This window comes from Spinacia oleracea, chromosome 3 (assembly GCF_020520425.1).
Source record: "Spinacia oleracea cultivar Varoflay chromosome 3, BTI_SOV_V1, whole genome shotgun sequence".
NCBI lineage: Eukaryota > Viridiplantae > Streptophyta > Magnoliopsida > Caryophyllales > Amaranthaceae > Spinacia > Spinacia oleracea.
In genome coordinates, this window is record NC_079489.1 from 62,290,768 (window position 1) to 62,314,624 (window position 23,857).

Below are 23,857 nucleotides of genomic sequence, written 5' to 3' on the forward strand. Positions count from 1 at the left end.
TCAGGTGGATCGAGCTAAGGTCCAAGTGATTGAACAATTACGCCCTCCAGTTAATGTGAAGGGTGTTAGAAGTTTTCTTGGTTATGAGGGGTTTTATCGCCGCTTTATCAAGGATTTTTCTAAAATTGTTAAACCACTTACCCAGCTCCTCCTCAAGGATGCCCCGTTTGTGTTTACTGATGCTTGTCTTGAGGCCTTTGACAGGATTAAACAGGCACTGATTTCGGCTCCCATCATTCGTTCTCTCGAATGGGATCTTCCGTTTGAGATAATGTGTGATGCAATTGATTATGCAGTTGGGGCAGTTTTGGGTCAGAGAAAGGAGAAGGTTTTGCATGCCATCTATTATGCAAGTAAGACCTTAGATGAAGCTCAAGTTAATTATGCTACTACTGAGAAGGAGCTTCTAGCTATAGTCTATGCCTTGGATAAATTCCGCACCTATCTGATTGGATCCAAGGTGATAGTCTATACTGACCATGCGGCCCTTAAGTATCTGCTCTCTAAGAAGGAAGCCAAGCCTAGGCTTATTCGATGGATACTACTGCTACAGGAGTTTGATCTAGAGATCCGCGACAAGAAAAGGGCTGAGAATGTAGTTGCAGATCACTTGTCTAGATTGAGGTATGACGATGGTAAGGGATCTACACCGATTGATGATTCATTTCCGGATGATCATTTACTTGCACTTGCCAGTCAGTCACCATGGTTCGCAGATTTTGCTAACTACATTGTGGGGAGAATTCTTTCGGCCGATCTTACATATCAACAGAAGAAGAAATTCATACATGATGTTCGGTTTTACTTCTGGGATGACCCTTATTTGTTTCGTGAGACTGCTGAAGGGTTGTACAAACGTTGCGTTCCGGAATGGGAAGTCCAAGGTATTATCAGTAGGTGTCATTCTTCACCTTATGGTGGTCACCATGGACCGGCAAAGACCAACGCTAAGCTGTCACAATGTGGTTTTTACTAGCTACTATGTTCAAGGATGCACAGGCTTTTATTATAGCTTGTGATGCGTGCCAGAGGGCCGGCACTATTTCGAGGAGGTATGAGATTCCACAGAACGGGATCCTTGAGGTTGAAGTTTTCGATGTGTGGGGAATCGACTACATGGGACCATTCCCATCGTCCAAGGGTAACTTGTATATCCTTGTTGCTGTAGATTATGTGTCCAAGTGGGTGGAAGCCGTTGCCTCACCTACTAACGATGCTAAGACAGTCATTTCCCTGTTCAAGAAGATCATTTTTCCTAGATTTGGGGTTCCGCACGCTTTGATTAGTGATGTAACACCCCGACAATTCCCTTTTTCTAAAATAACCCTTTTATAAATATACCTATAGAGAATTATCAAAGTATTATCGCCCGTGTGAAAACGTAACGGCTTATTCAGAATTTTGCAGCGGAAAACATAAAACTAACTTTTAGGTTCATAATAATCGATTACATATTAAGTCCAAAAACCAATTAACGAAAATAAGGAAATACGAATAGTACGACAAATTTCAAGTCTAAGTTAACGAACCAAATCACTTAACAAAACAAATATAACTACAAACTCTCTAATCCCGATCCCAATGATGCATCATATATCTTCAAACCTGTAGATGGGCAACGCTTATTGATCCTTAGAGACTGCTCACCAAAGATGGGTCATCACAGGATCAATAAGGCATAGCCATGATCAACACACACAAACAAAGCACGTAATCAGCAAAGCTGAGTACTACATACTAAAAGCAATAACGATCCTAACATGATACTATTAAACGAACCATCCTATCATGATACTAATAAACATAAATAAGGGCAGACAAAACATGATAATTTGACGACCATACTTAACTAGACTAGGGTAGACTGGACTAGACTTTTATAACAATAATATTATTTTAATTGAAATAGGCAATGGACCGAGTTTTCTAGCTAGAGGCTTCACTAAGGAAGACGAGGTACGGGCGCGACTCCGTAACCTCAGTGACCTGCGATATCGAGGAACGTTTGAATAAAAATAAGACACGGTGATCAATCCGGTCCGAGATAAAGGCCATGGGCTACCACCATGAACCCCAACTCCTGTTTGTCCGTCACTTTAGACGTGCACAGTCTAAAGCTATTGCTACTCAGTTTCACTTTACATGATTTACAAATTGAAACCCTGTTATGACTCAACAATCACATAAGGCATACAATCCACATTTATTCACAACTGTTTTTATCTTGGAATTAAGTAAGTGATCACAAGGGTATCAATCAAGACTCATTCCAATTAAATTCAACATTTCCTTTAATACTGATCAACCCCTCTATATGGGTATAAGGTTTCAACTTACTGAACAAGGTCCTCGGCCCTCATAAAGTAGTGAAAAGCTAAAAGGAAACAACGATCAATCGACCTGAATCAATATATGAATAAAATAATCTAGTGTTCCCAACCAACATGTTTGCATCAATCATCCATACTAACATGTTATAATACTCACAACGAAATATATATGTTCAACATGTCCATCCAACAATATTAAACATGTAATTCCAACATACCCAAATTCATCAACAATTTCAACATGGTTTCAACAAATAACACACATTCCAAGCACACATGTATGTACGTACCTTGTGTAAACAAACTGCAAGACCACTTTAATAATTCAAAAGTCACCTATAGAGAATTCTCCGCCTAAAAACAACCAACAAGGATTCCCAATCAACTTCTAATCGTTCACAGCTATAATAACACATTCTAACTACATCCTAAACATTTTTAGAACTTTTCTCCAATAACAAAACTTGAATATTTGATTTCCTAGCATAACAATTACTGAATTAGTGATTGAAATTCGTTGAAAACTCTTTGCAAACATCGTACTTTAAATTTTCAGCAATATAACTAATTTCAAACTACTCCCAAAACTTTGAAATCATAAAAATAATAACTTTAATAATTCATAAACATCCTACCATGATTTAAAATCATTAAAAACCTTAAAAATTCATACTTTAATAATTAAAACTCCTATTTTAATCAAATTATATAATCTGAAAATTAACAACTTAATTATATAAAACATATAATCTGAAAATTATAATTAGACCATAAAACTATAAATCTAATCCAAGAAAACATTATTTAAATTGACAAAACATAATTAAAATCCAAATTTAAACATGATTAACAAATCTGAAATAAACTAATTTATAATATCAACATATAATCTGAATTCTAAATACATCATCAAAACTTAATAATTTAAATCATGAAAATTAACATTGATTAATTTATTAAAAGATAAATAATAATTTAAATAAAATGAAGGGGGATGAAATAACCAAAAGAAGAAGAAGGTACTGCTGGCCGGCGGCAATGGCAGCGCCGCAACGACGAGGGTGGTCGGCACACGGCGGTGCGTGGTGGCAGCGAGGTTGTGCAGCTGTGCAAACAAGAAAGAGGAGGAGGGCAAGAAATGAATAACATGGGAAAAAAAGAAAAACGAATGAGAAAGAAAATAGAAAACGGAAGAGAAACAAAGGGAGACTACCATGCACGGGCCGGTGGTCGGGATCTGCGCGGCGGCTGCGCTGGTGGTTGCGCCGACGACGAGGAAAGCTCACGGAGCTTCTGTGGTTGCTGCGTGAAAACCGAACACGGTTAAGGAAGAACAAAGGAGAAAAGGGAAACGAAAGGACGAAGGAGAAGGAGGGAACAAGGAAAGGAGAGAACAAGGTTACCGGCGGCGAGAACACGGTAGAGGTCCGACGGCTGGGCGGCGGCAGGGCGGCAGGAGAGAAGGAGGTTTTGTTGTTTGGGTTTTTCACGTGAAGTTGAATGAGAGGAGAGGAGGGTTGTTTACGTGAAATTGGAACATGGGTTGGGATATGGGTTTACTTCTTTGGGATTTGCCAACTTGGGCTAGGACTAAAATTGAGGTTGTTCGAATCCAAAAATAGTTAGGATTGTTTATCCAAATTCAATCGAACGCGTTTTCGTAATTCGAATTCTTTTCAACGTAAAATTCTAAAATTACTTTTAATTTCATAAATCGTTAAAATATTTAAAACGTAAATAAAATAAAATAAATATACGTTAATTATATTTTTATTACTAAAATTCATAAATTCTATTTAAATATAAGTAATATACGTTAAAATATATTTAATAAAATTCATAAATTTACGGGGGATTACAATCTACCCCTCTTAAAAGAAGTTTCGTCCCGAAACTTGACACGGAAATTCCCACATTTCCCCAAAAGATTTTAACTTATTCTCACTAGAGGAGTACTTGTGCCACCTATGTGCACTCTTTTGCCAACTCAATTAAAGCTGTTTGTGTTACTCATGAACATCCTTTTCTTATGTGGAGAATCTATTTGCTTTACATCAACATGTATAAGTTATAAAAATGGGCATAAAATGCATAAAATCACCATAAAACAGGTAAAAAAGTGCGAATTTCTATCGCATTCTACCCCTCTTAAAGAAAACGAGTTACGCCCTCGTAACTCATCTCAGGGAATAACTTTGGATAGTTTTCCTTCAACTAATTCTGTTCCCAATACAACATTTTCACAAAAATCATTCCAGCAAGTGGACTTCTACACTTCTTTCCATGCAATTCCTCAAAATGTGACATCGTAATGCTCGCATGGTAACTATTGATGAACGAAAATTCAATCAAATCTAAATGATCTCCCAAATTCTCTTCAAGTTCAATAGTACATGCTCTCAACATATCTCCCATGGTTTGGTTAGTGCTCTCAGGCTGACCATCAGTTGCAGAGTGGAAAGCAGTATCATTTTCAATGTTGTCCACAAGATTCAACTGGACCCTTTTTGATAAAATTTCAAACTTTTATGATCGATAAGGATCTAACATGTTTTCATATAAAGGTAATGTCTTCAAATATTCACAGATAACACAATAGCAGCTAGCTCTAGGTCATTCATAGGGTAATTAGCCTCATAAGGTTTCAATTGACACGACAACAGGTTCAGAGGTCAAACATTCCTTTAAAATCTGGGAAGCTTCTTCACATTTCTCACTCCACTTGAATTTCGATTCCTTTTTCAACAAGTTGGTCGCTGGTTTTTCTTTCTTCGAAAAGTCTTTCACAACCTCCTATAATAGCCATCTAGGCTTAGAAAACTTCAAATATCGGACACGTTCTTTGGAGTAGGTCACTCACTCACAGCTTGAATCTTAGCAGGATCTACATAAACTCTTTCTATTCAACTTTTCCTTTTTACCGAACCTCATTACGCTTTTCAGGGGTGTATAACTTTTGAGATTAACCCTTAGCTCTTGCACCAATTCATGTATTTCCTTTCATCTTTTCCAGACAACAAATGATTTCTAACGATCCTTGACCACTCAAATTTTCTCTTAAATTTATTCCCGTACGTAACATAGTTCTCAATCAATTTAGTCCTTCACTTTTACGTTGGTGTCACTTATACACACATGACTTCACGATTTGCATACTTCATTTAAAAAAAAAACTAGATTCTTTGTAAGCGTCTCCAAAATAATCCTCAAGTGTTTGTCATGCTCTTTCTCATTCCTTGAATAAATCAGGATATCATCAATAACATAATAACGAACTTAATTCGGAAATCGTGGAAAATCTTATTCATCAAATCCATAATTATGGCAGGTGCATTGGTTAACCCAAAAGACGTTACTCTAAACCCTTAATGACAATAACGAGTCCTAATGAGGTCTTAGGCCCTTATCAGCTATCCTCAATTGGTGGTACTTCAAACACGATTCAGTCTTCGAGAACACACTCGCCCAATTCAATTGATCCAATATGTCATCTCTCCTAGGTAAGGGATAATTGTTCTTGATGGTGTTTAGCTTCCTAAAATCGATGCATAATTCCATACACTTATCTTTCTCCTTAACAAACAAAACAGGAGCTCCCCACGGTGATGTACTAGGCCTAGTATATTCCTTGACCAAACAAATCTTGCAACTTTGTCTTAATTAGCTCATTTCAGGAGGTGTCATTCTATATGGTGCTCTAGATATATGCGTCATTCTAGGAACTAAGTCTATAGGGGACTCAACGGCTCTTAGCAAGTGGCATACCTGCAATCTCACTAGGAAACACATCCATGAATTCATTCACAATTGGAACATCCTCGATCTTCATTCCGACTTCTTAACTCACATCTAGCTCACACAACCGAAAAATAGTTCACAAGGCAAGTTCTTAAACAATTTGGTACACCTTATGGTTACAATAGTAGGAATACTAACGGGTAAATCAATCACCTCAAAATCTACTAACTTCGGACTCTTAATAAGAGATGACGAAATAAAAGAATAATCTTTCCCTGAATCAAATAACTTTCTAACTAGCACAGAGTTAATAGAAAAGTAACAGAAACTAAGTCAACAGGTCGTTCAGCTTCATTTTGACTTATCACAGACAGTTTACCCGGGGCCTTGTTATGGTTGTTATTCTAATTAGCAGACTTATGGAGGTTTCCTTGGCTGTACCCTATAGGCTTCGAACTCTAATTTCTTGACTGGTTAAATCCCGACTTCACCTGGTTACCACTCTCATTACCATTTTGTTCCTTTTTCTGCTTAGTAAAGCACTCATACTTCCTATGCCCCGTTTTCTGACAATAGTTACAGTTCACTAATTCTCCCTTACAATTCCTACCAGGATGGTTGTTATTTCACATCTTACATTGATACACTCTCTCAGATTGGTTCCTATTGTTGTGCCCCTGTTTGTTCCTTCCTTGAAAGTTTCCATATCCATTCCCATTTTCATTGATATTCCCCTTGAAATTCCCTTGGTTTTCCCCAGCATTAAACTTTTTTCTTTTCTCCCCAACAACAATATTTTTCTTGTCCCTTCTAAACTGCAAACCATAAATATGAGCAGCTTTCCCATACACAATATCCAAAGATGTAAAGGTTTCCCCACCTAATCCTAATTGGATCTCATTAATCAAACCTTGCTCAAACCTCCGAGCCTTTAGCTCCTCTGTGGCTACAACCTCAGGTGCAAACCTCGACAGTGCTATAAATTTGCTATAGTAATCGGAAATGGTCATACTTCCCATCCTAAGGTTTATGAATTCTTGTGCCTTTTGCTTTCTCAAAAAGGATGATAAAACTTTTTCCTTAAGGCAGTAAAAAACGAATCCTAATTGAATCTCTCAGCAGTGCTAAGCCTAACTCTATTATCTCTCCACCATAAACCAGCTTCATCTTTCAAATACATGACAACTTGACCCACTCTCATATTCTCAGGACAGTTCACAGCCCCAAACAATTTCTCAAACTCTCTAACCTAGTTCTCTATAAAGGTAAGATCAGTTTGCCCCTTAAAGTATGGTGACTTAACTTTGGCTAGTCTCTCAAACATGTCCCCAGCAGAATCGGAACGCTCAGTTCTCTCTTGGGCCAGCTTTTCCGCCAAGAGGCAAATAGCAACAACTAAGTCATTATGGTTGGTCATTCTATAACACGCTGAAATTAATATATATTCTACTTTAGGTTCGAAATATAACTCATATGTATTCATTAAAGGAAAAGATTTGATCAAGGGATCACATCAACAAACACTTATTCAAGAAAGTACAACAATATTAGAGTAACCATCGTCACTCATCCATAAAGAATATTCACATTCCGCACATAAGGCATAATATTTTGAATCATATTAGTCATAAGGGTCTAGATTACCCCTCATTTCCCTTATGCACTCAAATCATCTACTATTTTTGTGGCAATTAAATTGATCCACAATTCACATCGAGTATGCAAACAATAAAAAGAATTAATCCCTTGCGTGCTACTTAAAGCTTAGTGTATTATGGAATTCTCAAAATGAAAATAATACTTTAACTTTTATTGCTAATTCTATAAAGGTTTATTACATCCTTGAAAAGAATAAATAATAACTCAAACTCCTATTGCTTTAACTTTAAACTGTTGTAGCTTTGCTACTTATTCTCCAAAACATTTAAGAACTAACTAACTATTACAACTTCAACTGTTTAAGGCATCTTTCCTAGCTGTTCTTTCCTTGGAAACTTGTGGAGTGAAATCTAGATCCTCAGTATTCATCGATCTTCTCAAGGGATACTATGTTGGTGCACTTGGAAAAAACATTTTATTCATGAACAAACAGCTTAAGGTCTCACTAATAATAACCAAACCATAATCAAAGTTCAATAAAAACAATAAGTTTGGTGGAATCAAACAATTTCTTTTATGCACATTGAAATGCAACACTCAAACATTTAACACATGCACATAAAAATTAACTTCTTATGCTAGAATTAACTAGCTACTAATGCACATATAATTCTATCCTATATGCCCTTTCCTATATTACCCATCTCTCATAATAAATCATAATATGTCAAACATTGAAGAATTCAAAGAATAAAAAGAACGATTAGTAAGAAATAATTTTATTAAACGAATAAATAAAATAAAAGAATATATATATATTTTTTTCTTTTTTTCTTTTTTTTTCGAATATATTTAGTTAAATTCGAAAATAAAAAGAAAGTACTTAATTCGAATAAACGAAAAGTTTCAAATACATAAGTCAAGTTCGAACTTACATAAGAAATATTAATATGCTTTCAAACAAGATAAAAGGAAATCGCCCCCCAAAAAAAAAGTACCAATTTTTGAACACTATAATACGTAGGAGCTCGATTCTAGAAAATTCGTTTTAGAAAACTAGTTAGTTTAGGCGCCTAAAAATTATTGAAATAAAACCATAAGCTTCTAGATACCACTTTTTAACACCCCGACAATTCCCTTTTTCTAAAATAACCCTTTTATAAATATACCTATAGAGAATTATCAAAGTATTATCGCCCGTGTGAAAACGTAACGGCTTATTCAGAATTTTGCAGCGGAAAACATAAAACTAACTTTTAGGTTCATAATAATCGATTACATATTAAGTCCAAAAACCAATTAACGAAAATAAGGAAATACGAATAGTACGACAAATTTCAAGTCTAAGTTAACGAACCAAATCACTTAACAAAACAAATATAACTACAAACTCTCTAATCCCGATCCCAATGATGCATCATATATCTTCAAACCTGTAGATGGGCAACGCTTATTGATCCTTAGAGACTGCTCACCAAAGATGGGTCATCACAGGATCAATAAGGCATAGCCATGATCAACACACACAAACAAAGCACGTAATCAGCAAAGCTGAGTACTACATACTAAAAGCAATAACGATCCTAACATGATACTATTAAACGAACCATCCTATCATGATACTAATAAACATAAATAAGGGCAGACAAAACATGATAATTTGACGACCATACTTAACTAGACTAGGGTAGACTGGACTAGACTTTTATAACAATAATATTATTTTAATTGAAATAGGCAATGGACCGAGTTTTCTAGCTAGAGGCTTCACTAAGGAAGACGAGGTACGGGCGCGACTCCGTAACCTCAGTGACCTGCGATATCGAGGAACGTTTGAATAAAAATAAGACACGGTGATCAATCCGGTCCGAGATAAAGGCCATGGGCTACCACCATGAACCCCAACTCCTGTTTGTCCGTCACTTTAGACGTGCACAGTCTAAAGCTATTGCTACTCAGTTTCACTTTACATGATTTACAAATTGAAACCCTGTTATGACTCAACAATCACATAAGGCATACAATCCACATTTATTCACAACTGTTTTTATCTTGGAATTAAGTAAGTGATCACAAGGGTATCAATCAAGACTCATTCCAATTAAATTCAACATTTCCTTTAATACTGATCAACCCCTCTATATGGGTATAAGGTTTCAACTTACTGAACAAGGTCCTCGGCCCTCATAAAGTAGTGAAAAGCTAAAAGGAAACAACGATCAATCGACCTGAATCAATATATGAATAAAATAATCTAGTGTTCCCAACCAACATGTTTGCATCAATCATCCATACTAACATGTTATAATACTCACAACGAAATATATATGTTCAACATGTCCATCCAACAATATTAAACATGTAATTCCAACATACCCAAATTCATCAACAATTTCAACATGGTTTCAACAAATAACACACATTCCAAGCACACATGTATGTACGTACCTTGTGTAAACAAACTGCAAGACCACTTTAATAATTCAAAAGTCACCTATAGAGAATTCTCCGCCTAAAAACAACCAACAAGGATTCCCAATCAACTTCTAATCGTTCACAGCTATAATAACACATTCTAACTACATCCTAAACATTTTTAGAACTTTTCTCCAATAACAAAACTTGAATATTTGATTTCCTAGCATAACAATTACTGAATTAGTGATTGAAATTCGTTGAAAACTCTTTGCAAACATCGTACTTTAAATTTTCAGCAATATAACTAATTTCAAACTACTCCCAAAACTTTGAAATCATAAAAATAATAACTTTAATAATTCATAAACATCCTACCATGATTTAAAATCATTAAAAACCTTAAAAATTCATACTTTAATAATTAAAACTCCTATTTTAATCAAATTATATAATCTGAAAATTAACAACTTAATTATATAAAACATATAATCTGAAAATTATAATTAGACCATAAAACTATAAATCTAATCCAAGAAAACATTATTTAAATTGACAAAACATAATTAAAATCCAAATTTAAACATGATTAACAAATCTGAAATAAACTAATTTATAATATCAACATATAATCTGAATTCTAAATACATCATCAAAACTTAATAATTTAAATCATGAAAATTAACATTGATTAATTTATTAAAAGATAAATAATAATTTAAATAAAATGAAGGGGGATGAAATAACCAAAAGAAGAAGAAGGTACTGCTGGCCGGCGGCAATGGCAGCGCCGCAACGACGAGGGTGGTCGGCACACGGCGGTGCGTGGTGGCAGCGAGGTTGTGCAGCTGTGCAAACAAGAAAGAGGAGGAGGGCAAGAAATGAATAACATGGGAAAAAAAGAAAAACGAATGAGAAAGAAAATAGAAAACGGAAGAGAAACAAAGGGAGACTACCATGCACGGGCCGGTGGTCGGGATCTGCGCGGCGGCTGCGCTGGTGGTTGCGCCGACGACGAGGAAAGCTCACGGAGCTTCTGTGGTTGCTGCGTGAAAACCGAACACGGTTAAGGAAGAACAAAGGAGAAAAGGGAAACGAAAGGACGAAGGAGAAGGAGGGAACAAGGAAAGGAGAGAACAAGGTTACCGGCGGCGAGAACACGGTAGAGGTCCGACGGCTGGGCGGCGGCAGGGCGGCAGGAGAGAAGGAGGTTTTGTTGTTTGGGTTTTTCACGTGAAGTTGAATGAGAGGAGAGGAGGGTTGTTTACGTGAAATTGGAACATGGGTTGGGATATGGGTTTACTTCTTTGGGATTTGCCAACTTGGGCTAGGACTAAAATTGAGGTTGTTCGAATCCAAAAATAGTTAGGATTGTTTATCCAAATTCAATCGAACGCGTTTTCGTAATTCGAATTCTTTTCAACGTAAAATTCTAAAATTACTTTTAATTTCATAAATCGTTAAAATATTTAAAACGTAAATAAAATAAAATAAATATACGTTAATTATATTTTTATTACTAAAATTCATAAATTCTATTTAAATATAAGTAATATACGTTAAAATATATTTAATAAAATTCATAAATTTACGGGGGATTACAAGTGATGGAGGGTCACACTTCCATGAGAAGCATCTGGATACGCTCCTGCGCAAGTATGGGGTTTATCACCGCACTGGGCTAGCCTACCACCCTCAGACGAGTGGTCAAGTTGAGGTCTCCAACCGAGAGATCAAATCTATCCTTGAGAAAGTGGTTGCGAAGACTAGGAAGGATTGGAGCGATAAGCTAGATGATACTCTATGGGCATACAGAACCGCCTTTAAGACACCTATTGGTACCTCACCGTATCGGTTGGTGTATGGCAAGGCATGTCACTTACCAGTAGAAATGGAGTACAAGGCTTATTGGGCAATCAAACAGCTCAACATGGATGCAAAGCTAGCCGGTGAGAAGCGGTTACTTCAATTGGGTGAGCTCGATGAATTCCGACTACAAGCCTATGATAGTGCCCGGATTTATAAGGAAAAGACCAAGAAGTGGCACGACAATCACATTTTGCATAGAGAGTTCGCGGTGGGCGACAAGGTTCTACTTTTTAACTCTAGGCTTAAGTTATTTCCTGGAAAACTTAAGTCTAGGTGGTTTGGGCCGTTCACCGTGACTATGGTAAGCAAGTTTGGGTCTGTTGAAGTAGAGAATGAGAATGGTGAACGATTCAAGGTCAACGGGCAACGTCTGAAGTTGTACCATGATGGGGCTACTGTAGGAGTGGTTGAGGTCCATCACCTCAACCCCTCCGCCTCATAGACTGCATATTCAAGGTAACAAGGTCGAGCGGGACCTATGAATAAACCAGCGCTTTGCGGGAGGCAACCCGTATTTCATTGCTTTCGATAGTTTAGTTTTGTTTTGTGTGTTTTGTAGTCTAGTCTCTTTGTTCATGAGTGGTGAGGAGAGAGTATTTTACAGTCCTTGGGTGTTTAATGATGTACAGGTTCCGCTCCTAAGCACGAAAAGATAGAAAAAATCCGTGAGGAGCAAAGTCTCAAACCGCCCGACGGGCGAAGGTCGCCCGACCGGGCGCGTGTTGAAAGAACTCGCAAGATCTCTCTTCGCCCGGCAGGCAGCCTTACGCCCGACGGGCGGCTTATTACGAGGATGAGTGTCAGTCGCCAACCGCCCGACGGGCGAGGAGCGCCCGACCGGGCGCGCGTCGAAGGAAAAATTGCAAGATTGCCAACCGCCCGACGGGCGAGGAGCGCCCGACCGGGCGCGCGTCGAAATATCTGGCATTATCTCCAATCGCCAGTCGGGCGGGTGTTGGCCCGGCGGGCGAAAGGAGAAAAGCGGATTAAAAGGCACGATTCATCCCATTTTCCTTCACACTCTCCTCTCAATCATCTCTTCTTTCTCTCACATACTCCATTAAATCCCAAACCCTAAGAACTTCACCTCTCCATATCTCCCTCATCTCTCATTCAAATTCATCAAGCTACACACCAAAATCATCCTCACATCCTCTTCAACCTCCACCAAACAATTTTTGATCTTTCTCACTCTCCACAAAAAACCCAATTTCACCAAAAACACTTCAAAAACTCAATTCATCTTCAACAATGGGTTCAAGGCCAAAGAGAACTTGCACGGGAGCAACAAGGAGACAAGAGGAGGCTTCCACAAGCCGTCCACCACCACCACCTCAGTTTGCACCGGATTCGGCCTTCCCGAACATGATTCTAACTAGTGAGGAGCAACAAACCCGTCTTGCACACCTCAAGCTTCGGAAGGTAGTCCCTACTCGATTTATTTGTCAGAAAACTTTGCATGATATGGGTATTGAGAGGGATGTTAGGAGATTATTTCATGGGGTGGGTATGAAGCACATGTTTTCCATGGTTCGATTGACATTTAGGGATCTTACTCTTGAATTCCTTAGCTCGTTTAATGTCACAAAAAATGGATATAAGGATGTCACTAGAGTTTCTTTTCGATTGTTGAATAATGATTTTAGCATGCCTATTAAAGATTTTGGTACAATATTTGGATTATCTGTTGAGCATGATAGGTCCCCCGGGGAGGAACATCTTAATAGTTCAGTTTGGGGAAAGTTGACTGGGGATTTCAATCCCACTAGCATGCAGCATTTGCACGCATCTAGCGTGCAACACCCCGCCCCTTTTGTTTGGTTCCGGTTCATGGCCTTTACCATCTTCGGGAGGGATCAAAAGGAGAATGTGAGGAGCACAGCGTTAGAGGTGCTCGGGGGGTTTTTGTTGGATGGAAATGAAGGATACAGGATGAATTTGGCCCATCACCTAGCCATGCATTTGCTCACTACTGCTAACCACCGCTACCTGACCGATATAGCTTTAGGGGGTTTAGTCACCCACATTGCCATAGCGGTGGCAAACTTTGCTGAGAGGGACCATGCCGCGGTCCGGGGCAACAATCTGTTAGATTTATTGTATTTTGGGAGCCTTTACAGAGTGCACTCTGAGTACGGGGAACTCCTTCCCGGTCAGATGTCATGGATGTTCCAGAGGAACGCTCTCTTTACTCTACCGGATACTACCGGGCTCACCAGTTTTACCAGGGGTCAGCCCCATTATCTGTATGTAGGTGAGCATGCACCACCCTTAGCCCAGCCCCAGCCCCAGCCACAACCCGAGGCCGCGCCTCGCACCTATTTCCGGAGGGGAGGGCGTTGAGAGAGGGGGTCGGGACAGAGAGGTAGTCTGGCTCCACAGGAGGAGCATGGGTCTTCAGAGGAGTTAGGGGCCATTCATGAGCGGCTGGGCAGACTTGAGCTCGGTTTCCATGAGTTCGCCGCGGATCACCAGAGGACTATGTTCCCTTTCTACGATCAGTACGCCAGGCAGGGCTACATTGCCCCAGATCATCAGCACCCTTCCTGGTTTACTTATCCCTCAGAGGGGTACGGAGCCCCCGGTTCCATGGGCACCTTCACGCCTACCCACTACGGGGGGTTTGGAGCGGGCAGTAGCGGCCAAGGTGGCCAAGGTGGTGATGGTGATGATGGTGATGATGGCCAAGGCCATCAGTGATGCTGTTGAGATGATGATGGTTCGGTACCCCTTGAGCCAATGAGGACATTGTCTGATTTGGTTTGGGGGGGGGGGGGTTCACATTACCTGTATATATTAGGTATATTTTTCTTTTCTTTTCGCATTTCTTTATTTTGGTGTGTTTCTTTGGTGTGTTTAATGCTTTCTAGATTAGTTTATTGCTTTGAAAAAAAAATACAAAAATACGTTCCGATGAATACAATATCATGCTTCCCTGTGCCCCTTGAGCGGAAATTGTTTTGATTCTTGGTATTTGATGATGGGCAATGTAGATGTGTTAGCCATGATTTAATATTCGATTGCTTTGATGCCTAAACATGAGTCAACTCCGACTAACTACTTGTGGATTTGGTGCTTGACTAGTTGACTTGGTTAGGATGTGTGATAGCTTCCTGGTGTGTCGTTGATTTTGAGTATTGGTTTGCAACTATTAGTAGTGTTTTATGACTCGTATACATGCACATTGTGGAGGACGAAGGCATTTTTTCTATTTAGGTAGCCTTCAGATGAAATTAGATACATTTGTTCCCTCTTTTTCTACCCATGTTGTGCTTGTGCCCTTTATTCGGTGACTAACCACATTACAAGCCCGTAAATTCCCCATTGGTTACTAGTCCCAAGCCTAGCTTGGGGGAGCTAATAGTAGTGAGGTGAGGGAGTTGTAGTGTGGTACATTTTGAGCATATTGAGTATTGAAAAGGGAAGTTCTTCTTATCATGATTGTTGTTGAAAAAATGAGCTGAAAAATGAATGTGAAGGTTCCAAAAGAAAAAAAAAATGTGAAGGTTCCAAAAGAAAAATAAAAAAGAAGAGATTGAGCAAGAAAAAAAAAAGAGGAAAAAAATCGTTATTCTCAAAATAGTTCAAGCTTTTTTCACTCCGGTATTACGATTTCTTATCTTCATGAGTGATTGGTTATAATTGTGAAATCAAGGCAAGAAACTATAGTGTGGTTTGTTTGTTGTTTTATTCATGTGTTGAGTGGGAGATTATGGTCATTATGTTGATTGATCACGGTTGTTTGCTAGGATTTATGCTCCCCAAAGCCAAGGCTTTAAGCTCACATTTTACCCAAATTTACCACACCCTTACCTAAGCCTATCATTACAAGCTTGAAAGACCTTCCGACCTTTGTGCATAGAGTTGTATTAATGTGAAAGTAGTTGTTTATCAATGCAAGTTATGACATGACACATTCCGAGTCGACTACTAGGTTGAGTGTATATTTTTCTAGACACACGAGTGTGTGAGTTTGGGAGGGCATTGTTCACTTATATGTTGGGAGGGGAGCGAACGGGTACATCTTTTATCCGACTCATAAATGAGTGACAAGTGTGTGAGCACTAGTCTTGAATTCCATTGTGCATTTGTGGTTCGCTTTGCGTGACGATTGTTAAGGGGGATTAGCGATTGAATGGACTTGATTGGTTGACATTGATGCATACTTGTTAGATTTTACCTTGGATTATGTTTTCATTTTGAAAAATGTTGGGGGTGAAGTTGGTCTTGTGTTCATCGATGATTTCCTTGCTTAGGGACAAGCAAGGATCTAGCTTGGGGAGGTTTGATATGTGCGTTTTATATAATATTTTCACCTCCGTCCCTTAGTACTTTTATGCGTCAAATGAGCTCTTAGGAGCCGTTTTTAGTACTAATCTGTGTATTTGAGTGTGCCTTGAGTTTCATGACTACTTAGTGAGAAATTGGTCTGTTTAGACCCGTTTCAAGGTGATTTAGACCACTACACGATCCCGAGGGGATTCGGGACGATCAATGTCGACTTAAGGGAGCCTTAGATGTTCATGATTGAGCCCCGGAAGTTAGACTCGGTGTTGCGGACATATTTAGCTTTTCGCCCGGAAGATCTCCCATCGCCCACCGGGCGAGAAAGTCGAAGAACTCTCCAGTACCTCGGCGCCCGACGGGCAGACAACCGCCCGGTGCACACCGGGCGCCCAGCGAAGCAGCATGCAAGAGGATTCTCCAATCGCCCGACGGGCGAGGAGCGCCCGACCGGGCGCGTGCAGATGATTTCCAGAGTTTCTCCCTCCGCCCGCCGGGCAGACCTGCGCCCGTCGGGCGGATTTCGAGCGTCTCGCCCGTCAGGCGGTTGGCTGCCCGACCGGGCGACGACAACCCAGCAGGTTTTAGCGCGCGGTTTTATTCCGGTTTTCTCTTATGTTTTTAGGCTAAACTATAAATATAGCCTTGGTTAATTTAGTGAGGCATCTTATTATCTCATACTCTATATTCAAACACTTAGTTTTATTTGCTCTTAATCTAGTTTTCTCTCAAATTTGTTCCAAGCACTTATTTTTGGTTTCAATCAAAGCTACAATTTTTAGTTCATCCTTTTGTTCTACATTTAGGTATTGCTTTCTATTTTGCTTAATTAATTATTTTTTATCATGTTTTCCATTATGTTGATTACCTTGTTATTTGTTATTATGCTTGAGTAATTTATTTTCTAGGGTTTGGGGATCCTTGAATAGTATGAAGGGACATTGAATAATTGTGATTGTTGGCATTGTAATTAATTCCTATTGATTGGTTTATTTCACTATGCAATTAGATTTGCGTAGGTTTAATTGTGGTAGTTATGCAATATCAGATTAAGATTCGAGAGATGCAATTTGATGTTTAGGCTTGTGTCAATAGGTGGAATTAGAGTTAATACGTAGCGAGAGCCCGTTAATTCTAAGTCTATGATTAGTACCGACTTGAGAGAGCATGCCAGTCTAATTGATTACTCTGTTTACTATCGCGATTGTTTATTGTCCTGGATTGTTATTTGTTGGTGAACCTACACCCTAGATTCCTTAGTTTATTGATTCTTATTCGTTTAATTATCGTAGTAGTTTTAGCAAACCATCAAACCAACTCTTGTTCCCAATAGTCTAGTTTGATTGATTAATAGTAGAAAGAACACTGTTTCCCTGTGGATTCGATCCTGACTTCCTTTGCTACCTAGCTAGTGGACTTAGGTTATTTTTGATTAGGTGATACGACTTTAGCCTTTCAAACTTCCATTCATTGGTTTCCGAATTGTATGTCCTTGATGGGGATATTTTTCATGAATGGGTGATGATGATTGCTCTAATATTGGTGTACATTCTTGAATAAGTGTTTGTTGATGCGATCTCTATGATCAAATCGAAATTTCTTTCGTAGAGGTGACATGTGAGTTATGTATCGTAGAGTCATTCATTTTAGGTCGCATACTAGAATAACAAGCAATAATGAGTTAGTTGCTGCTATTCGCCTTTTGACGAAAAGACTGGCCCAAGAGAGAACTGACCGTCCCGATTATGTTGGGGACATGTTTGAGAGACTAGCCAAAGTTAAGTCATCATACTTTAAGGGGCAAACTGATCTTACTTTTTAGAGAACTAGGTTAGAGAGTTTGAGAAATTGTTTGGGGTTGTGAACTGTCCTGAGAATATGAGAGTGGGTCAAGTTGTCATGTATTTGAAAGATGAAGCTGATTTATGGTGGAGAGATAATAGAGTTAGGCTTAGCGCTGCTGAGAGATTCAATTAGGATTCAATTGTTACTGCCTTAAGGGAAAGTTTTACCCTACCTTTTATGAGAAAGCAAAAGGCACAATAATTTATAAACCTTAGAATGGGGAGCATGACTATTGCAGAATATTACAGTAAATTTATAACACTATCGAGGTTTGCACCTGAGGTTGTAGCCACGGAGGAACTAAAAGCTCAAAGGTTTGAGCAAGGGTTGACTGATGAGATTCAACTGGGATTAGGTGGGGAAATTTTTACATCCTTAGACATTGTGTATGGGAAAGTTGCTCATATTTATGGGTTGCAGTCTAGAAGGGACAAGAAAAATATTATTGTTGGGAAGAAAAGAAAAGAGTTTAATGCTGGGGAAAACCAAGGGAATTTCAAGAGGAATATGATTGAAAATGGGAATGGGAATGGAAATGGAAATGGAAACTTTCAAGGAAGGAACAAACAGGGGCACAACAATAGGAACCAATCTGAGAGAGTGTATCATTGTAAGATGTGCAATAGCAACCATCCTGGTAGAAACTGTAAGGGAGAATTAGTGACCTGTAACTATTTTCAGAAAAAGGGACATAGGGAGTATGAGTGCTTTACTAAGAAGAAAAAGGAACAAAATGGTAATGGGAGTGGTAACCAGGTGAAGTAGGGATTTAACCAGTCAGGAAATTGGGGTTCGAAGCCTGTAGGGGCGCAGAACAACTAAGAGAACCTCTATAAGTCTGCTAATGATAATAACAACCATAATAAGGCTATGGGTAAACTGTTCGTGATGAGTAGAAATGAAGTTGAACGTTTTGCAGACGTAGTTTATGGTACTTCTTCTATTAAATCCGTGCTAGTTAAAACGTTGTTTGATTCAGGGGCAATTCATTCTTTTGTTTCGTCATTGTTGTTGAGAGTCTAAATTTAGTAGATTTTGAGGTGGTTGATTTACCTGTTAGTATACCTACTAGTGTAACCATAAGGTGGAAGATAAAAGATTGCGTTTTCCTTCTGATTTGATAGAGTTTAACCTGAGAAACCTAGATGTAATTCTGGGGATGGATTGACTAAGTTTTTTACAAGGCTAAGATAGACTGTGAAATTCAGAGAGTAATTCTTAGGAACCTTGTTGGGAAGTTGACCTCATATAGATGTTTTGAAAATTCCAAGAACCTTTAGTTATTTCCGTAATGCAAGTGAGGAAATTGATGAATAGGGAGTGTGAACTATTTTCCTGTAGTGTGTTAGAGGTGAGTAAAGGAGTTGGAGTGAAAATCGAGATGTTGCCATTGTGAATGGATTCATTGATGTGTCTACGAGTGGAAGTGCGAGTATGTCACCTTCTAGAGCCTTTGAGTTCATTATAGAGTTAAATCCTGGAGCGACACCTATAACCAGGTCACCTTATCGCATGGCACCTCCTGAAATGAGCGAATTAAGACATAGTTGCAAGAGTTGTTTCGTTAAGGTGTATATTAGGCCTAGTGCATCACCGTGGGGAGCTCCTGTGTTGTCTATTGAGGAGAAAGATAAGAGTATGGAATTATGCATCGATTTTAGGGAACTAAACACCATCAAGAACAAGTACCCTTTGCCTAGGATAGATGACTGATTTGTGTTTGAAGTACCACCAATTGAGAATAGCTGATAAGGGCCTAAGATCTCATTAGGACTCGTTATTGTCATTATGGGTTTAGAGTAATGTCTTTTGGGTTAACCAATGCACCTGCCATAATTATGGATTTGATCCGCGAATTCCGGATTAAGTTCGTTATTATGTTATTGATGATATCCTGATTTATTCAATGAATGAGAAAGAGCATGACAAACACTTGAGGATTATTTGGAGACGCTTAGAAAGAATCTAGTTTATTAGATGAAGTATACAAATCTTGAAGTCATGTGTGTATAAGTGACACCGACGAAAAAGTGAAGGACTAAATTGATTGAAAACTACGTTACGTAAGGGAATACATTTGAGAGAAGATTCGAGTGGTCCAGGATCGTTAGAAATCATTTGTTGTCTTGAAAAGATGGGGAATATATGAATTGTTGAAAGAGCTAGGAGTTGTGCCCAAAAGTTATACATCCACGAAAGGCATAATGAGGTTTGGTAAAAAGGAAAAGTTGAGCAGAAGGAGTCTTTGTAGATCCTGCTAACATTTAAGCTGCGAGTGAATGACCTATTCCAAGAACGTGTCCAAAATCTAAAGTTTTCTAGGCCTATTTGACTATTATAGGAGGTTTGTGAAAGACTTTTCGAAGATAGCAAAACCAATGACCAACTTGTTGAAAAAGGAATCGAAATTCGAGTGCAGTGAGAAATGTGAGGAAACTTTCTAGATTTTAAAAGAGCGTTTGACCTCCGCACCTGTTGTCGCGTCAATTGAAACCTTACGAGGCTAATTAACCTACTCATGACCTAAAGCTAGCTGCTATTGTGTTATCTACAAATATTTGGAGACATTACCTTTATAGGGCAACATGTAAGATCCTTACCGAGCACAAAAGTTTGAAATTTTGGCAATAAGGTCCAGTTGAATCTCGGGGACAACATTGAAAAAGAGTATTGCTTTCCACCCTGCAATTGATGGTCAGCCTGAGAGGACTAACCAAACTATGGAATATATGCCGAGAGCCTGTGCTATTAACTTTAAAAGTAGTCGAGAACCACATAGATTTGATTGAATTTTCTTGCAACAATAGTTACTATGCGAGCTTTAAGATGGCACCTGTTGAGGCGTTGTGTGGAAAGAAGTTTAGAAATCCCCTTGCTACAATTTTAGTGGAAATATTTTGAGGACATGATTCAGTGAAGTAGAAATATCCAAAGTTATTCCCTGAGATGAGTTACGAGGGCGTAACTCGTTTTCTTTAAGGGGGGGTAGAATGCGATAGAAATTTGCGCTTTTTACCTATTTTTATAGCAATTTTATGCTTATTTTTAGCAACTGATACATGTTGATGCAAGTAAATAGATTCTCCGCATAAGAAAAATGTGTTCATGAGTAACACAAGCAACTTTGAGTTGGCAAAAGAGTGCACATGAGTGACACAAGCACTTCTCCAGTAAGAATAATTTGAAAACTTTTGAAAAATGGGCGAATTTTCGTGTCAAGTTTCGGGACGAAACTTCTTTTAAGAGGGGTAGATTGTAATCCCCCGTAAATTTATAAATTTTATTAATATATTTTAACGTAGTGTTGTTTATTTTTAATAGAATTTACGAATTTGAATAATAAATATATAATTAACGTATATTTATTTTATTTTATTACATTCTAAATATTTTAGCGATTTATGAAATCAAAAATAATTTTAGAATTTTATGTTGAAAAGAATTTGAATTACGAAAACACGTGAATTTAGAAAACAATCCTTTTGGATTCAAACACTAAAGTTCATTCCTAATTCTAGCCCAACTTGGTAAGCCCAAAATAAATAAGCCCATAATTTTCCCACCCTTGTTTTGTTTCACGTGAAACTCAACTCCTCCTTGCTTCAATTTCACGTGAAACCAAAACACCAAAACCCTCAAACTTTTCTTCCCCTTCACGTGAACTCTCAAGACCTTGCTCTTCTTCATGCCGCTGTCTCCCTTGATGCTACTGCTCACGCCGCCGACCACCGGCCACCCGCAACCACGCCGGACCACCGCCGGTAACTCCTCCTTCTTCCTCCTCTTCTCCTTCGTGTTTCCTTCTCTCTCTCTCGTTTTTTTCTTCTCTTTAATCATGGGTTCTGTTTTGCTTGTTTCTCCCGCAAGCCCAACCACCTTGCTGCTCCGCCGCAGATCAGTGTCGCCGCGGCCGACCGACCACCTACCCCGTCGAACGTCGCTTCACAGTCAGGCTCATTGCTTCTTGCTCTCCCTCCTCACGTCAATTCCCTTTATTCTTTGTTTGCTTCACAATCAGCACAACCACCAATGTCGTTGACACCTTGCATCAGCCGACCACCTTGCGTCGACCACCTTGTTGCCGCCGTTCATGACTGCCGGCCAGCGTCCTCCTCCTTCTCTCTTTTGGTTATTTCTTTAAAACCCTAAACTTTTGATTTTGTTTTAGTTATTTAATTAATGTTTTTCATGATTTAAATTTATGGTTTTAATTATGTAAATATAGAAATCATATTATCTGTTTTGCATAATGAAATTTATTAAATTTCAGATTTCATAAATTATTTGGAACGAGAATTTGAATTAATTAAAGCGGGAATTCTAAGTTTTTAATGGTTTTAAATTATAGTAGAACGATTAGGAATGATTAAAGCTATTATTTTTATACTCTAAGCATGATAATTTGATCTTGTCAAAGTTTCTAAACGAGTTTATATTGCTGAAAATTAAAGTATGATGTTTGCAAAAGTTTTTAACGGATTTCAAACATCGAATTCGATAATTATGATGGTAGGGAATCAAATGTTCAAGTTTTGATGTTAGGGAATGTTCTAAATATGTTTAGAATGTATTTAGAATGCTTTGTTATTGTTATGAGTGATTAGAAGTTGATTGGGAATATTTGTTGGTTGTTTTAGGCGGAGAATTCTCTTTAGGCGACTTTTGAAAGTGTTAAAGTGGCCTATTAGTTGTTTACACAAGGTACGTACATACCTGTGTGCTTGGAATGTGTGCTAATTGTTGAAACCATGTTGAATTTGTTGGTGAACTTGGTTGTGTTGAGATTGTTGTTGAACTTGGTTATGTTGATATTATTGACGAACTTGGTTGTGTTGAAATTGCATGTTTAATACTGTTGGACGGACATATTGAACTTATATGGCATTATGAGAATTGTAACATGTTAGTATGGATGATTGATACAAACATGTTGGTTGGGAACGCTAGATTATTCTATATATGTTGGTTGTTGTTCTCTTTTTAGCTTTTCACTACTTTATGAGGGCGGTGGACCTTGTTTAGTAAGTTGAAACTTTATACCCATATACAGGGGTTGATCATGGTTAAAGAAAGGTTGGATAAATTGGAATGAGTCTTGGTTGATGCCTTTGTGATCACTTACTTAATTCCAAGATAAAAACAGTTGTGAACAAATGTGGATTGCATGCCTTATGTGATTGTTGAGTCATAACAGAGTCTCAATTTGTAAATCATGTAAAGTGAAACTGAGTAGCAATAGCTTTAGACCGTGCACGTCTAAAGTGACGGACAAACAGGAGTTGGGGTTCATGGTGGTAGCCCATGGCCTTTTCTGGGACCGGATTGATCACCGCGTTCTATTTTTATTCAAATGTTCCTCGATATCGCAGGTCTCTGAGGTTACGGAGTCGCGCCCGTACCTCGTCTTCCTTAGTGAAGACTGCCGGACGGACAACTCGGTCCATTGTCTATTTCAACTAAAATAATATTATTGCTAAAAGTCTAGCCTAGTCTAGTCTGGTCAAGTATGGTCGTCAAACTATCATGTTTTGTCTGCCCTTGTTTGTGTTCATTAGTATCATGTTAGGGTTGTTCGTTTAATAGAATCATGTTAGGATTATTATTGATTTAGTATGTAGTACTCAGCTTTGCTGATTACGTGCTTTTGCTTGTGCATGTTGTTCATGGCTGTGCCTTATTGATCCTGTGATGACCCAATCTTTGGTGAGCAGTCTCTAAGGATCAATAAGCGTTGCCCATCTACAGGTTTGAAGATGATGCATCATTGGGATCGGGAT

At 38.5% G+C, this 23,857-nt stretch overlaps 1 long non-coding RNA gene across 1 annotated transcript; it reads right to left on the reverse strand.

The window, feature by feature from the left end:
• Window positions 1-1,295: 1,295 nt before the first annotated feature.
• On the reverse strand, window positions 1,296-11,680 carry LOC110779609 (uncharacterized). The gene is made up of 8 exons (XR_008930565.1): window positions 11,229-11,680; window positions 11,039-11,127; window positions 10,830-10,930; window positions 10,116-10,179; window positions 3,544-3,632; window positions 3,335-3,435; window positions 2,621-2,684; window positions 1,296-1,639 (listed from the first exon to the last, which is right to left on the reverse strand). It is a non-coding gene; the product is annotated as an uncharacterized lncRNA (long non-coding RNA).
• Between the last annotated feature and the right edge of the window lie 12,177 nt (window positions 11,681-23,857).